Source organism: Lotus japonicus, chromosome 3 (genome assembly GCF_012489685.1).
Source record: "Lotus japonicus ecotype B-129 chromosome 3, LjGifu_v1.2".
NCBI lineage: Eukaryota > Viridiplantae > Streptophyta > Magnoliopsida > Fabales > Fabaceae > Lotus > Lotus japonicus.
This window is the reverse complement of record NC_080043.1, coordinates 34923804-34939667: the sequence shown is the minus strand read 5'-3', so window position 1 is coordinate 34939667 and position 15864 is coordinate 34923804.

Sequence of the window (15864 nt, the reverse complement as noted above, 5' to 3'; positions counted from 1 at the left end):
AACATGATGGGTTAACTAGCTAGCAAGAGGGAGTTTGGATATCCAACCCTTCCCACCAGAGAAATAAAAAAATATGACCTAAAAAATGTACAAAATATTTTTACTATCCAACAAAATAAACTTTTTTTACAAAATCAAAACAAACTCAAAACTTTAAAACAATAAAAGCTATTTCTTTTAAAAAAAAATGTCCGACAAGTTGGTTGGTTAAGCGAGTTTGTGTAATCAATCAAACACCCAATCACCCATCAAAGACTAGTGGATAAGTGGGTTGAACCATTTATCAAACCCAATATCTCCTCTTAAGATATTCTCACTTGGATGTTCAATTTAATACCCTGCCTAAACATTCAAAACCCCAAAATACCCCTCCTTTATTTTAAACTCTGTTGAAAGATATTTTACCACTCTACTTTCATATATTTTAAGATTCAATTGTAGTATATTAAAGGGTTTTATCGTCCTTATGGAATTGGAAATCCAATGCCATTCGTTAGCAAAATCACTTAAGCAATCGGTTCACCCTTAAAACACTCAAATTCATAGGCAACTATGCATCTTTCAACAAGTAGGTATCCCAAAATTAGTTTCATTGATCTTGAGTACCTTCTACATGATCAGGTCACTCAATCTGCATGTAAGAAACTTGTGTGAATTCATTATTCATGTAAAAAACCACAATTTCAAAAGATTCACAATTCTAGGTTCTCAAGACATGTTTTCATGGACTCAAATCTCAATAAGTCATATTTTGATATGTTCACGTCTAGCACATGCCAATTCTCCCAAACACATTCAACTACCATATGAAACTTGTGCATAGCTAAAATTTAGCAATCCAAGAACTTTTAGCACAAATGTCACTCTAGGTTCCCTTTGGGGTCCAGTTTGCACAATTACACAACTCAATGCCTCAGATTTTGCTATTCTCACTTACCTTTCAACTTAGACCTAAAAACATTAAAAAAATCATTAAAGACTTTTTGAGAGCCTTAAAATACACTATGGCACACAACTTTACTAAATCTCTACTCAAGTTCAAGAAAAGTATTGTCTTAAGAACATGGACACGACACATGACATCAAGACTTATCAAACACAACTTGAAACTATTCTACTACATAAAGATTAACACCAACACACATAATTGAACTTGTTCAAAGGATTGAAATTCAACTTTGAACGGTTTATGCACAAAAAGATTTGGAAGGACTAGTTTTTCACCTAAAACTCAACCTTATACCCAAGATTTTGTAAAACATTATATTCATGCAAATCAATCATCCATCCACCTTATAAATCACATTTTGGACCTGTTACAACTTTCAATTTCAAAATTTTCACATAATTTGCACAGGATCAAAATTTTAGTCAAGTTCTTAGGTAAAACACAAGTCACTACCCTTTCTTTGCAATCTACTACTTCTTATTCATGAGTTTGGATTTCACTATTCCTAAGAAACCACCAATCACGTGGTTCCATGTGTTCTTCTTTCGTAACTTTTTCAAATTTTGTTTTATTTTTTAACTAGAATATGGGAATATTGGAAAGCATTATTCGTAAGAGAACAATCGATCTCAACTATTCATATGTTTTTCTGCTTCTTTTTTGGAAAAACTGCATAAATGAATGGTCCAACACTCAATAACTACATGTCTTCAACCTAGGTTTTCTTTTCTTCATTATACCCACTTCTTTTCCTTGTCATTGCTTACATATTCTCCAATTCACCCATATCACAACTCACATTTTCCCATCAATTTTCGGCAGTGTGTGTTCCCTGGCTTCATCCATTGCTTCATTGACGTCGTTCATCATCTCTTCTTGAGGGTACATTGTTACACCCGACTTGGTGGCTCCAATCATGGTTTAACACCAACGTCGATCCAGTGTTGCTTGCTCATCCCCCTCTTTGATTTCGAGATATGATTTCAATTCTGTTCCAGCCAAGAACATAGAAATGAGGTATAGTACCTAGAGTGAGAGGATTGCAATGAGAGAATCTAGAGAGAAAGAGCGTGTAACCGCTTAGAGAGAGAGTGTAACTGAATCTTGAGTTTGTTATTCATGAAATGAGCTAAGAGTCCCTCACAATTGGTAATCGCCCCCTATTTATAGGCTAGGGGTTGGGCCCGGCGTGTCTAATTGTCCTTAGTGGGCCGGTTGGGCCTCTCGGAGGAGGCCCAGACCCCTGGCTTGTGCGTCGCCTTGGGGCGAGCATCCCTCTCGCCCAGTCCACAAGTCACAAGATACCGAGCTCGAAACATGAGAGCTAAGAGTGTCTTTAAAACAAAGGTGACAATCATAAGAAAAACTAACTAATGTCAAGGCTAATGATCAAGATAGGTCTCCAACATGGCGTAGTAAACAAAGCTAATGAAAAATTTTGACTTGCTCGACAGATTCCCCCGAGTCCACAAGTCCACAAGGGGGCTTGCAGAGACAGCACTTGGCTCGCTCGCCCAGCTGCAGTCGCGACCGCCGTGAATCATGGCGGCTTGACGTGTGTAGGCTGCGTGTAATGTGCTGAGGAAATGCAAATGTCAGCAAATCTGCAAAATCCCAACCGCTGCCCTCGAAACGTCCCCTCAAATCACAATAAAGCCTGCCAATTTGAATTTAAACCAATCAGCTGTTGTAACTTCCCATTTAATGTGCCGCTCTCATTTCCCCAAAATCCGTGTCTCTTTCCCCAAAGTAATCATTTCACTTTGTCATCATGGGGCACAATCTCCCACTATCCTTACCCACGGACATGATCTCAACCACTACTTCCTTCCCTTCACAAAACCCCATCCTCCCATCATTTGTCACTTTCAGAACCCTTGAACCTTGCTCCCTCACTTTGCCTCTCCAAATCTTTCAAAGAGCTAATACCTCAACACCCCTTCTTCCATCCCTGTGCCCGCGCCCCTTTCCATTTTATCTTCTGCAAAATGGCTTCCCAACGCCGCCTCCAAAAATGTTCCCGTTCCCAGAACGCTACCCTTGCACCTTCACCCTCGGTTGACCCTTCTCCTCCAGGAGGGGTTCCCCTCGGCGGGGAGGCCATCGAGGCCTTTTGGCGTCGTGTGTTCGCCACCCTTCCTGAACCCACAGACCAGAGTCCCACTCAAGAGGCCATTTGCCAGCCCTCAGAGCAAGCCTCCGACGAATCTGTTGCCGAAACTGCCCGCCAGGCCGGCGGGCTTTGTTACGAAAAGTCCCTTGAGGACATTCTTGTTACTGGAAAGTGCTTAAATAAATACCGCTCTTGGCTGTGCCGCACAGTTGATCACGGCGCAAAGAAACCTCAATACTTTTATGTCTACGAGTACTTGTTCCTCAATCTGGGGATCTAGCTGCCCTTATCCCCATTCCTCCGCCAAGTGATGAGGGAGATCAACGTTGCTCCCTGCCAACTGCACCAAAACGCCTGGACCTTCGCCAAGTGTTTTGAGAACTCTTCGACGCCGTCGGCCTCGAGCCGAGGGTTGCCCACTTCTACTTTTATGTCGTGGAGCTGAAGTCCCTGAAGGCCCAGGGCTGGGTCTCTCTAAAATCCCGCACAGGTCGACAGCGCATCCACCCATATAAAAGCAAAGTCAAGATGGGGTCCGAACGCCGGTACTTTCGTGTGATTGTGCCTGACACATACCCTGAAGTTTTCACTCTACGGGATGGGACTGCCCAGTTTCCCTTTTACTGGACTAAAGCTCCCCGCATCGTTCCGCCGCCCTCGGATGCGTCACTGAGCGATGAAGACAAAATCATCCTCAGCTTTTTTGCCAAGCTTCCCATTCTCGAGTGCTCGCAACTGCTGGCGGCCGCTCGCGAAAACACCCTTGGTCGACTCCTAGGTTGATTCCCCGCTTACCCCCTCTTTACATCGCACCATCATGTTTTTTCTACTGTATCTCTTGCTAACACTTGTTGCGCATATCTCCTTTTGTTTTCAGAGGAAATGAAGTTCACCAAGGCTGAACTGGAGAGTGCCCTCGCCGCCAAGGTGATTAAGTTTCCTCCTGTTTTCAACACCAATGGGGGCAAGAGAAAACGCGTCGCCGCTTCGGACGCCGACGACGTGGCCGTCGCCCCTTCACCGAAAAAGAAAATCAAAAAATCCGAAGAGACTTTATCTGGCGGGACCGCTTTTTCTGAATCTGGTGAGCCAGCGCCGAGCGCCACCGGCGAGACTATCCTCCCTCCACCGAAGAAGAAATCCCAAAATTCCAAAGAAGTTGAATCCGGCGAACCAACATTGGATAGAGAATACAGGATCGTCGCCCCCTTGGCCGAAAAGGAAAAGTAAAAAATCCAAAAAGCCCAAATCTGGCGAGACCATTGCTTCCCGCCAAGACCTGGTTGCTGGGAGCGCCTCGAGTTTAGAAGGCGGGGCGAATGCACCGTCCGCCCTTGAGGAGACCAACGCCAGCCAACCTGCGCCCGAGGGCATCACTACCGTCGCCCGTCAACCAGTCCATGTATCTGAACATTCGACTCAAAAAGTTGGGGTGAGCTCATCTGGGGCCTCCCCCGCTCGTTCAATGGGCTATCATGATGAAGATCAGGTTCCTGTCACTCTGTCGTCACCCCCGCCTTCCCCTTGCCATTCTTTCCCCGCCCCCGAACATTCGGCCGCCGAGGAAAAAGAAGGTCCCGTGGTGGGCCGCCAACTTACCCATGTCGACTTTATGTTGACCGATCCTTTCTTTGAGAATTCGAAGAAGGCAGAAGATCCTAATCTTGATGGCGTGGCTCAAGAAGCCATCTTGAGCCTTCTTCGAGCTGGCTTCCTGTTCGCCAAGTTCTCCAAAGATTCGACCACCGCCGCTGAGGTTGAAGAGCTTCGCCAGAAAGCAGAGGGGTACCGCACTGCCACGCTCGAAGCGTATGGCGAGCATGACAGGCTAGTAGCCCAGGTGGCGGAAAAGGTGACCAGGCTGAATAAGTTGGGCATCGAAATGTGTTGACGCGAGTCTAACTTGTCCACCTGCGAGGGGAGAATTGAAGAATTGGAAGATGAGCTTGTCGATATGCAGAAGAAAATGGACGCTCGGGCCCAGGCAATCGCTGCGGGTAGAGCAACCTGCGTCGCCAAGGATAAAGAGCTTGTGTTCATGCGCGGCGAACTAGCGTCGTCGAGCGAGGCCCTCGACACAGCGAGAGCCCATATAGAGACTAAAGACAAAGCTATCGCGGAGGCGAAGGCCCAGGCATCCTCCGATGTCAAGGCCCTTGAGACGAGGCTGAAGATTGAAGCTGCTGCTGACGTCGTGGAAGAGCGTGGACGTGGCTTCTTCCTTGCGAAGGCCCAAGTCTTGCATCTCTACAAAGAGCTGGACCTTAGCGGGATGGGGGCCTTCAAGAGAGTCACTCCTGGGGGTTTGATTGACCCAAATGACCCCCCGGGCTTTAACGCGGAGTACTTCCTGGCTGCTGAAAACGAAAGAGAAGAAAAAGATATCAATTCAGCCTCACTACTTGTATTGATTTTCCCTTACCGCTTATTGTAATTATGACCGCCCGGCGAGGCTGGCTGCTAATAAAAATTTGTTGCGACTCCTTTTGTCTTCTTTTGCTCGTTGTGTTCAATTTTGCGTTTGTTTTCAATTTAAGTCTGAATTACGTTCAACGACATTGATGGTGTGCCGGGTTTAACTAGGACTTTTGCTCAGTTTTGAACCGAGGCTTTGTTCACACGCTTTTCCCGTAAGATCAGGTGTGGCCTTGCTAGTTTTGCTTGGCGAGGGCTTATGGTGGCTTGGGTCCCAATGGCCATGTGGGTTACCCAAGGCTTAGCCTAGTTAGAAATGCTCGCCCATATTTCGGGGAGGTTTTAGGGATAAGAAGCTTATCCGCACACATCGCCGACGGGTAGCAACGGTTGCGCCGAACTTTCCGGAGCGATCTCCAGACATCAAGGTCGTGATGGGATCGCCACCTTCAGGGAATTTTTCCCACCGAGCAACCGTTACAATTCAGTTGTGAGTTAGGAGTATTGCTGAGAATACCCTTTTGTATTTGATTGTAAAAAGAGATTTTTTCATTTATTGAGAGATGCCTCATTAAAAAAACTCCCGCGATGGAGAAAAATAGTACATATTTATTTTTGTCCTAATCTTTGGCTCCTTCTCGCCATGCCATTGCTCCTGCTTCGCGCTCGCCCTGCCTTCCCTGTAGTCGTCCCTTCTGATTAGAGTGCTACGCCGAACACCTCATCCTTCACCCCCGACGTACTCGCCACCTATTCCTCGCTCTTGTATGGCCGGTCGCCCCGTTCGGCCACCGTGTGGTAGAATGGGCTCTTGCATAACTTGTTCCCTCGCTTGACGTACCGGGCCGCCTTTGAAGGTTTAAAATTTGCGGCCCCCACTGGTTTCCAACACTCCACCTTCCCTTTTCCTTTGTTCCTGCGGCGGCGTGCTTGGCCCCGTTCCTCTTCAGTCTTCGGCTCGCCCCGGGACTGATCAACTTTTCCCAATTTGCTTTGCTCGTCGCGGCTTTGCTGTATCTTCAATTGAACCGCACCCTGTAGCACTGCCCCTTTCTTTCCGCTTCCTTCCTGACACATGCCCAAAAGGGTTGGCTTTTTGAACCTGGGCAACCCCCAGAATACTGCGTCCTTTTGACTCCAATTAAAGAGGTCAAAATTGTCTTCTACCAACTTCTCCAAGCGCCAATCCTGATTAACTGTGAGTCTGGGCTCAATCGCCAAAACTCCCCTACTGAATTTATACATTTCCAGGTTCCCAATCACGTTTGCCCAGCGCTCCTCAGCATGAGAATCAGTAAATTGCCCATCTTTCCCTGACCTGCCATCTAGCCTTTCCTAATTTCGGTTCCTTCTTGGTCCCCCATACCTTTCACTGATCCACCGTCCCTGTCTTCTCGCACCGCTTTGACCCCGGCCCTGGACGCTCCGCTGATCCTGATCGCCTTCCAAGATCTCAATCTCGTGACATTTATGCCCAGTGCCAGCTCCCTTCTTCCCATACAAGCTCAGGCAGTTGTTGTAATATTCCCTCACCCGCCGTTGATCTACCGCGATCTTTTCTACCTTCCCGCAGGTCAACGGGTATTTCACTACCAGGTGGGCTGTTGATATCACTACGCAGAGGCGGTTCAGCGTGTTCCGACCAATGATGACATTGTACGACGCCACTACCTACAAAACCAAATACCTTATGCGCAAGAGCTTTATGTTCTCATCAACGCCAAAAACTGTGTCCAAATCCAAGTAGCCGCGTACCCAGACCTGTCCCCCGAAAAGCCTACCAAAGTCCCAGAATATGGCATAAGGTCTTGATCTGTTAACCTCAATTTATCAAATGCATCGCCATAGATGATATCCGCAGAACTGCCCTGGTCTAAACGCACTCTTCGCACATTGTAATTGCTGATCCTCACCATTACCACCACATGATCGTCCTTATGTGTCTTAATTCCCTCAAAGTCTGCTGACGATATCACTATGTCTGGGTGTTGAAAACCAAATGGAATTGAAAACTCTTGCACTGAACTCACCGCCCTAACATATCTGCGTCTCGCCGCTTGCGGGTCGTCGCCGCCGCCGAAGCTCCCTGCAATTGTATTGATCGTCCCAACCGGCGGTTCGAGATCCTTGTTAAAGGTTTCTTCGGCTCCTTTCTTCCTTGTCGCCAATGTCTCCTTCCTGTCCGATGTTGGTGTCTGACGGCGGTCATCCCGCCTGCGGTCATCCTGCCGGTGGTTTCCCTTGTAGTGATTCCCTTGTTGGCGCTCGCCCTGCCAGCGATCGCTGTGATCATTTATTTGTCAGCGTCCTGCCCTGATCAGCCTCTCAATCTCACTTTTCAACGTGAAAGCAATCACCGGTGTCGTGGCCCGCCGAGCGATGATACTCGCACCACTTGGTTTTGTCCACTGCCACCCGCGACGGATTAATTTCCCTCTCGCCCTCTTTGACTGCATGCGTTGCCTTGACCTCCCGAAGCAGTTCTGTCAAATGTGCCCTGACCCCCCTTGCCGACGAGAATCAGTTTGCCACGGGCGTCGGCGCTCAAAGTTTTCCTTCTTCGGATAGAGTTGTTCCTTCGCTAGCTTCTCCGATGGCTTGATTTTCTTATCCCTTCGCTTGCTACTTTCTCCCTTCTCCTGACTTTGCCTGCCTGCTGGCGATATGTCCTTCTGACTGCCATCATTTTCCGTTTTTGCACGCCTCCTTTTGAACGCGTCGTCTTCCTCATCCAGGATATAAGTTTTCGCCTGAGCGCGGACTTCCGCCATCGAACGAGCAGGCTTCCGACTTAGCTTGCTATTCAGCCACCCCGACAACAGTCCATTCTTAAAGGCGCGTGCACAGGCTTGAGACTCCGACTCCTCGATCTTGACAAATGTTGCACTGTACCGCCTTTCATAGTGCTTCAAAGTTTCTCCTTCCAAATGGTGAACATTATACAGATCCTCAATCGTAACCTGCTTGATCTTGCTTGCGGAGAACTGAACAAGGAACTTCGACGAGAAATCGTGGAAGTTCGTGATAGATCCGCGAGGCAAAGTCGTGAACCAGGCCATCGTCGTGCCTTTGAACATTGACGGGAACATCCTGCACTTCAACGTATCATAAGCTTCACTTATCACCATCTTTGTGTTGAAGTAGAGCAGATGATCCTTCGAATCTGTTTTTCCGTTGTACGTCTCTAGAACGAGATTCTTCATGTTGTCAGGAATTGCTACCTCCCTTACCGCCACCGAGAATGGCTTAAACTCCGCTACAGCCTCCGCCTCTCGTTATCCCTCGTCCTGTTGTTCAAGGCGATAGTAGTCCAACTGCTCTTGCAAGTAATCATTCCGCTATCGTATGTTGTCAACATTGCAGATCAAACGTCTCCAGTCTTTGTGAGTGATCGGAGCTTCAGGTAATGGCGATCCGCCTCCTGAAGCTTCCGGCGAGTGTGCTGGAGATTCTTGATGCGAAGGTGAGGACGGTGGAGTAGGCAATGGAGGTGTCAGAGAAGGAGGAGGAGGAGGCAGCAGAGGCGGAGGAGGAGTTGGTTGCTCAGGTTGCTCGCGATGAACCTCCTCACGGCGCGACCTTCCCCTCACACGACGCGGTGGTGAACCGCGCCTCTGCTCCAAAGTTTCGCTGCATCGACGACGTCGAGTCTCCATCGGATTTCTACCGCGAACCATAAATTCAACCAAAAAACACGAAAATCAGAGGAAATTGCACAGAATTCCGAACTTTTCTCAACTAAGAACAACAATCCACGTAGTATGGGAATCGAAATCTACCAATCCCCACAGACGGCGTCAAATGTTCCAGCCAAGAACATAGAAATGAGGTATAGTACCTAGAGTGAGAGGATTGCAATGAGAGAATCTAGAGAGAAAGAGCGTGTAACCGCTTAGAGAGAGAGAGTGTGTGACTGAATCTTGAGTTTGTTATTCATGAAATGAGCTAAGAGTCCCTCACAATTGGGAACCGCCCCTATTTATAGGCTAGGGGTTGGGCCCGGCGTGTCTAATTGTCCTTGGTGGGCCGATTGGGCCTCTCGGAGGAGGCCCAGACCCCTGGCTTGTGCGTCGCCTTGGGGCGAGCATCCCTGGGCGAAGGCCTTTGGGGTCTCGCCCAGTCCAAATTCCAAGGAGCAAATTGTAGCTGAGGATCTGTTTGCTCAGTAAGTAGTCCTTATCACCATAAATGATATTGATTTCATTTGACTTTTTCGTACCTTCATTCATATGTATCTATATTCACTTGCTTTATTGTTCTAATTTACATTTTTGAATACACATTTTATAGGTGTGCCAATGTATATGTTCAATTTTACTATAAATAACCCATGTTGTGAATCTCCATTCATCTGCCTTCCCATATCCCTTGCAATTTTTCTACTTATTTGGTTTCTGAATCTAAACATCTAAATATTTTAAATCCAGTTTGGTCTCTAATTCGTTGCAAGGAATCTAATCTTTCTATTTCATGGTGATTGCAGATTATAGAGTAGACAACTATGACATTGGAGGATGTAACCTCTTTGAAAGATAATATAGTTGTAAACATGGTAAGGGATTGTGTTTTCTGCTACATTGTCTCTGTTCAATAAACATCTTTGAAAGTATGATTTTTACCCTTTATTTCATCGTGCATATAATTTTGGTGGTTAAACATATCTTATTGTTCTCAGATAATTTTGAAATTTTTGTGCACAAATATAATTTCTATATTTTGAGACTAATCCTCTTTAGCTGCAACACAAATTTTTCAAATTTACAAAATTAGAATGATACTATTTTAACTTTAAAATGATTAAAAATATTACTTTCACATAAAACCAACCATTGATCTCTTACATTACAGGTTAACTTCTCAAGATGATAAAGTGATTGAGGTGGTCACTCCTCCTTTTAGCAATGTCTCGCCCTCACCTACAATTTACTTCTGTATGAGCCAAACTAATAGGCTAACGTATTCTTGAAGACCTTAAATTTTCACGGCTCATTATTTGAAATTTGGTGGAAGTTTCTCAGCTCATCATTTACTATAAAATTGTTTTAAGCTTATTCTGTTTTTATGTGAGCTCATTCATGAAAGATAAACCATTTTCCAAATTGAAATAAATTAGTCATGCATCTCCTTCTCATAGATCATTGTATAATCTTTCAAACTTTTTTGAAAATCTTCTTTATTTTCTTTCATAGCCATTTGACTTGTCGATGATGTTTCTTAGCCATGAGAACATGCTAGGAGGAATGCATCTATAATTTCATCTAATATGGAGTGTTATTTTTCATTCCTTTTTAGTCCATTCATCTTTTACCCCCTTCATTTCTGACACAAAAGTATTGCAATTTTTTTTTCTTTCATTTTGTCTGTGTTAGTTTTATAATATATTCTCTTGAATTCCTGCAAATTTGAGTATGGTTTGACTTGGATTTCCACTACCAACATTTCCTCATGTTCTGTTGATACTAAGAAAGATAAATCTTAAAACATCATTTTGATCATGCTACTTAGCCTGCATAACTTTGTCCAAATAAGGATTCCACCTCTTCTATTGACTAATGAATCATTTACACCCTCAAATTAAATTTATGGTTTGAGCTTTGTTTAAAGTGAAAAAATTGAAGTGCCTTTAAAAAAACAAGTTGGTAATCAAATCAGACTTTTTGATTGATGAAGTATAATTATTTCCCTATACCGACTGCATATTAAACACCTTACTTTAACCAATCAATCTGAATTATATTATTGAAGCATACATACAATTGAAAATCTTTTTAGAGGACCCATACTAAGCTATATTTATCTCTAGAGTTTGGAGGATTGAGTTGAGAGTTTACTCCAAATTTTGAAGTGTTCATTTTTGTTTCTTAGGTGTATATATAGTGAGGGTTTTGGTCTTCTGGATTTGGTTAAAAAAATGTATTCTTATATGATTTTTTTCATGAAACATGAACCACATTATAAACTCTTATTCCTTGAAAAATGAATTGTTACTACATTGGTACTGAACTAAGATTGGCAATGTTATTCCACTCTTCATATATGTATTGTGAGGGTAGATTTTTTGTAGCAGGAGTCTCGAGAGAAAATGAATTTGCTTTGAAGATAGGAAATACCTTTTTTGTGCTATAACTCTGGTGTTGAAAGATAGGAAAAAATGTCAGTTTGTTAGGGACACGATGGATTTCTCTATTATGAACACAAGTGAGAATAAAATGTGAAGCTTATAGAACTATGTTTTCTAAACATATGCTCATTTGGGACAGGAAAAACTTTCACAATGGAGAGCATAGAAGATGATCATGTAGTTAATTTGCTTGTTTAGTAAATCAGGAAAAACTCTTTGAACTAATGTGAAATTAACTGTACTTTGATGTATTTTCTCCTTTAACTACTTATATATAATCCATCTCTTCGATGTCTAAGCAATGTATTAGAAAGTTAAGTAATAAGAATGGAAAAAAATTCAAGGCCCCATTGAGTTTCTGCAAGTTGGACTAACTCCCATAATAGGGGGGAGAGATAGAGAGGGAACCTCCATTAATACTATGTGAAAGACTTGAAAACTTAATTGTTAATTTTTGGCCTTCTTACACTAGATGGTTTACTATGATATGTTATATGCTTAATCCTAGATTTCTTCCATGGTGTTAACCTGGCAACTTTTGGCTCTTGACTCCTTTTTTTTTTAGAGAACAAGCAATTTATTAAGATAAAAAGAAAATACAACCCCTCAAAGAAGGGACGAAGCAAAACAACCCAAAAAACACAAACCCCAGCCAAGGAAAGGAAACACCCCAAATACATGAAAGCCACGATAACCCTTATTTGAATGTTTTATTATTTGAATGTTTTATCTATGTAAGATGGTTTGAGTGTTTATGTTCTTCTTGATTTTTAAGATATGCTCTAAAACCTATCTTCATAGACATGTGCCTTTAAAACAAGAATTTGTATAATGAACTTTACTTGAAATCAGATATAAGCTAATTTTCTTAGCTTATATAAGCTAATTTTCTAGTTAAAAAAGACATTGAGTGAAAAAAGAAGGACATCACATGTGGCGAGAAAGTCAATAACAACTACGACATTTATGGGTGCAAGTATAGTCATTTTGCGATTTAACCTATATACATTTTTAAGATATAAATATTAATTTTAACTTGTGATTCTTTGTTCTTTTGAAATAGCTTATGAATTTATTTTCAGTATAATACTTTGAAAAAGTCTAATTATGCGTTTTGAACGCTAAATTCATTTTTACATTATCTTGCATGTGTGCTCATTCGTTACAATTTGCCACAGTATAAGCATAACAGGTATCAATCTCTAGACCTATTGAAGTTTTTGAACTTTTGTAAGCCACACAACCTTTGGTGTTTTTGTAATTTTCATATACGTCTTTCTATTCTAAAGTGGGTTGCTGATGAATGATATAGACTATTCAGACATAGTTTTGGATTTTTTTGAAGTTATACAAATTTACATTCGGATGAAGTCTGAAGTACATATTTTTGTTTTACAAATTTTATTTAGATATCTTATGTCAGGAGACCTACTACTAGGGCAGCTAACATACTACCTTAGGTATTTGTAACTAAAAAAAATCATATTACTTCATTGAATATTAGAAAGCTATTTTTTTTAGAAAGCTAAAAGTATATTGGCAAAAGGTTTGACAGCAAAACTCTCATGCAGAAATTTCAGATCAAACGAGCTCGGCATCAACAAAAAGAAAACCACAGAACATCCAAAAGCATCTCCAAGGATCACCGAGCCCGGCCAAAACCCAAAGACAAAACACCTATGAGATTAGAAAGCTATTTAATCCATGTAGGATTAGACTTTAGTTGTTGTATGTTTTCCTTGATTATGTATTGTCGCCTATTGTCTTCAAAATACACTAAACTTTACATAATTTCTTCTGCTTGACTGAGGTTTTAAATTTCTTTACAAGGTTTATAAAAATAGTTTCTCCAAAAAACTACCCTGATGCATACACAGTGCACCACACTAAACTAACTTAACAATCTTTTATGTGGTTTCCCAATGAAATCACAAAGTTCATATCATTTCTTTGAGATAGCATCGATTGGTTTATCAAAGTAGTTTGAATTTTTACTCACAAACTTATCAAGATTGGTTTATTGCATAATGTGAATTTTGTCATTGTAGAAGCAATTATGTAAACCGCAAGGAGGAATATTAATGAAGGGTGTTGAAGATATGGGAGTTCAAGCTGATAAGTTCAATGGTGACATTAGGAGGGCAATGACTGATTCAGTCAGTGAAATTTTTATTCATTTTAACATGCTAATGCTTAGTGACATTATTTCAAAATATAAAAAAATTGATTTCATTAATACATGACTTTGGACATGGCAGTGGTCGTTTCTATTCTATTAAAAATGAAATTGAAAAGAATGATATGTACAATTGTGACATTAGGAGGGCAAGGACCAGTTCTAGAAGTGAAATTTTTATTCATTTTAATGTGCTAATGCTTAGCAACATTATTTTGAAATATAAAATTTTTGGTACATAACTTTGGACATGTCATTGGTCGTTTCTTTTCTATTAAAAAATAAATTGATAGTATACTTTTGAAGATTAATTCAGCTTTATCACATGTTTTTTCAATATAAGGAATTGTATAAATTTTTCCGGTGGAACTTAGAAGTATGTAAAGAAGGTACAGTGATATCTATTTCTTATTTTCAATGCATAATTGATTTATTCAAAATGAATACATTCACACCAATAGTGAAATCAAATTTCCTCTTAGTTGTTACAACTTTTATATTTTTATGTTGTTCCTTTACCACCAAATTGTTGTGTCCCACCATTTTAATAAAATATATTTCACACATTCTATATGTTCATATGATTTATATACCAAGCATTCTACTCAAACAATTTATATAGTATGTGAATAAAGTATTACAATTTATTTTATTTTTATAAAATCAACACAACCTCAATTGTCGATTAGACAATAGATAGTTAATATTATGAAAATAGTCATTTGCTATAATTCTAGATGTTGTAAGAGTTCCCAATATACCTTATTCATACCTCTTTGTGTGATTTTTTTTTTGTTATCTTTTACATGCAAGATTGCGCCGGAGATCAAACCCACAAGCTCTGTACTAACTGTAAAGGGTGAACCAAACTTAATATCTCACAGTTATCCAATTAATAAAATATTGAGACATAAAGAGAAGATAACGACAACATATAAGTGTTTCACTAATTAAAATTGTGTGTACTAGTGAATATAAATGTTCTCCGAGCCCATAAATTGATGTTTTCCATCGCAATTTCACCCATGATGTATCTTTTCTTTCATAAGGTTTTGCTTTGTAGAAAGAACCGAGTTTTTCACCTATGCACGATGAAGGCACATTTGGTGTCATGTAGTTTGGCAGGAAGTTATTTTATGGAAGATATGACAGTGTGAATGGAAATCTAGATAGAGGTGAAAGTGTTCCTGGCAGCGACTCCTCCTCCATGAGCAACTTTACCAGCAACTACATCTCCTCCATGTTCAGCTCCAACAGCTGCTTCCCTTCCTTGAGCAGCTCCTCCCGCTCCTCCATGTGGGTGAAGGGTAGCTTGAACTTGTATAATCATATGATGTGCAATCCAATACTGTTCAATTGCTTGAGCGTATGCTATAAAACCTTGTGCTATGATATCACTAGTGGCATGGATTGCATTCATGTAGGCACTATCTTCAGCAAATTCCAAGTTGATTCCAAATTGATGTAGTTCATCGAAAAGTTTCATATCTTAGAATGTTAAAATTCATTTCGAGATTTTATTTTCCCGAAACAGAGTCGAATTGATTTCTAGGAATAAAAATATCCAGAACTTGTTTTTCTCTATATGTCGTAGGATGTTTTTTTGGTACCAAACAGCTTAAAAATGTTTTTTTAGTACAAAACAGCTTTAAAAAACAGGAAAAAAAGACCACGAACTAGCACCTTAAGTGCAAGTTGCCACATATATGTTTTGAGATTTAAATCTCAAAATATTGAATGCATACCAGGATTTCATTTTCCCGTAACTCAATCGAAATGAATCATGAGAATTAGAAACTTAGAACTTTAATTTTCCGATGGAGAAAAAAAACTTAAGAACTTAAAGTGGTTAAATGTGTTGTGAGATTTAGGTAGCGTTTGGTAGACAGGTGGGAAGGGAACGGAATAGGACACATGGGTTCCGTTCTGTGTTTGTCGTGTTTTTAAGATGGAACGGAACGAGACAAAAGGCTCCAGGAACGGGACACTTTGGTTCCCTGAAAAAGGGTGGAATGGAAGGGAACGGAACGCAACACTCTCTTAAAACTTTTGCAAGTTCAAAAATACCCCTAATTTATATTTGAAATTTT